Source organism: Epinephelus moara, chromosome 4, assembly GCF_006386435.1.
Source record: "Epinephelus moara isolate mb chromosome 4, YSFRI_EMoa_1.0, whole genome shotgun sequence".
Lineage (NCBI taxonomy): Eukaryota > Metazoa > Chordata > Actinopteri > Perciformes > Serranidae > Epinephelus > Epinephelus moara.
The window spans coordinates 8044417-8047046 of record NC_065509.1 but is presented as its reverse complement, the minus strand read 5'-3'; positions in this window follow the sequence as shown (position 1 = coordinate 8047046).

Sequence of the window (2630 nt, the reverse complement as noted above, 5' to 3'; positions counted from 1 at the left end):
AATCCACTAAAACCAAAACTATGAGCTACAAGAGGCTAAAAACCTGTGAGGAGTTGTGTTGTCCTGTTTTCTACAGGGTCATTAATATCCATGTGCTTTTCCCTTTAGGGAAAGAAGAACTTCTGTTCACCACCTGTGAAGGTTTCTGCAAAAAGCCTCCATGAGAAACTGGAAGACCTGGTACAGCCGATCAACTCGGTTCAATAACCTCAGTTATCAGTGGTGACCTGTGAAACTGTCTCTTCAGTTATCCTCATTTACATTCAGCGACGACAGATACTTTGTAATGTTAAGTGTGATCACTGTATGTTTCAAAGCACATTTGTCTGATTTCTTTTCAGTGTTTTCAAATGTAGCTGGTTGCTGCAGCATCACCATTCAGGAAGATGTTCTCACAATTCATTAGACATCATTTGGAATAATACAGGACAATACTTTTACTGGATTTACATTCACTTTAAAAACAGAAGCCAGAAAAACTTCTCAAGACAGCTGACAGTAGTTACATGCAACTGATTTGCACCTCCTTGACATATAATTGACTTCCAGCCTTTAGTCGGTTGTTAAAATGGATTGGAATGAGATTTAAACAATTGCTAAAAAAAACAAATAAATGAAAATTATAACTTGCGGTCCATTTACCAGCTTTTTCCTAGGGCTTTTTACCACAAGATTAAATGGGAGACATTGTGTCAAATCACTGTTGCCATGGTAATAATGAGAGTCTTCATATTTTAGTGTCATACATAGTTTGGGACTGAATTGGACGTCTGTGTAGAATTCCTCAGGAAAGAAAAAGCATGAATAGTCAAAATGCTGGTGGCCCTTCAGGCCCAGCAGAGGTATCATATTTGTGCCTCAAAAGCGAGACAAACAAAATAGTCTGAGCCATGGCTACACCTGAACACAGTCGCATACTGAGTCAAATTAAATGAATAAATTAATACATGAATTATCTGCAGAAATAGGTACTAAAGAAACAACCAGATAGCACATCACAATTAATTCTGCTCACGAACATACATCATATCTTTGATCAACAATCAGTCACTAGTGGATGCACAGTATTTATTAATCACCACATACATCTGTCAGATCAGTCAGTAATTATTGAGACCCAAAAAAGAGTGAAATCTATCTCTTCCCAGTTCCACTATCTCTTAATGTGATGCGTGTTTAATATTTTGATGTATTGCAGCAGTGCTTTTGTGGATTACAACCCATTTGTTCATGACAATATTGATGCTGAAAATGAAAAATGATGTATGTTTGCAAATGTACTGTTTTACACCTATTTATTTTATTTATTATTAATTTATGATTGTGTTAAAGATACATGTCAACTGATTTAGCTAGTCATTATTATTTGTCTCCATGTGGGTGTGGAAAAACAACAGTTAAATGTATTATGATAAATTATTCCCATGTATGAAGACTGCACAGTAATGGACAAAGATCCATGTTATCAGATTGTTACCATCCCACCCAAGTGACCATGTCCTTGTTCATTCTCCTGGGCTCTCATGTAACCTTACTGTTGTTTCTTTTCTCATATTTTGTGAATCACTTTTTCAACTCTTATAGTGCCACTTCAGTAAAATTGTTATTGTCATTAATGCAGTTTGTCAGTTTGCTTCTTACCCAGCATTTATATGTTAAAGGAGACTTTTAAAGCCGATCACAAAATGCAGTGATTGATGTCACCATTTTGAGGGAGAAAAAAAATCTGAGAAAACAATCCTGATCTAGCACAAAAAAGTTGTAAGTCTACTACTTGCAGCTACTGAGCTATTTAACCTGGCCTGACCTGGCTGACATGCTTGCTTTGGTTGATGCCACAACTTTCCTTGGTTGTGTTGTGTTCAGAAAATGACCTCCAGGCTCCAGCTGCAGAACAATCATCATATTTATTCATACCAGCATGCATAAGGTTGAATAAATGTACATGTCCTCGTTTTTCAACCAAAACTGAACACAAATTTTAGCATGACGAACACTTCCATGCCACAACAGTAAAAAAACCATCTGCCCTTCCGGGGTCAAACTCCTGATGGCAACAATGTCCGTCCTACCTTTTATCACTAAGCTCAAAATACCAGCACAGTGCTACCCAGTGTACACACATGGTAAACACAATTAATGCCTGGTAAGTGAAAGGACATATTTGGCTCTCACATTAAGTATATTCTTATGTATACATTTTTATGCAATAATTTATGATAATATTTGAATAATAATTATTATTCTGATGGTATACGTGTGTAGGTTGGGGGTAGATTTGTGATAATGTATCTCTTTCATAGTGTAAACTTGTACACATTGGTATTTGACAATAAAATAAAAACTTGTGATTCAAATATAGAGTTTGAGAGCAAATTCTACACTGTGTGACAATACAAAAGGAACAAATCATACCAATTCTTTCAGCAATTTGCTTAATTACAGATAACTAGTCCATACCCATTGAGTACAGCATACCATACCATGACTTAGTCATACCAAAAATTAGAAAAAAACAACATTCAGCCACAGGGGGAGCCACAGCGATCGGTCGCATTTTAGCCATTTTTAAGCATTTTTCTGTTGTTATAGCACCACCCAGTTGCCAATTAGAGTTAAATTTCTCCAGT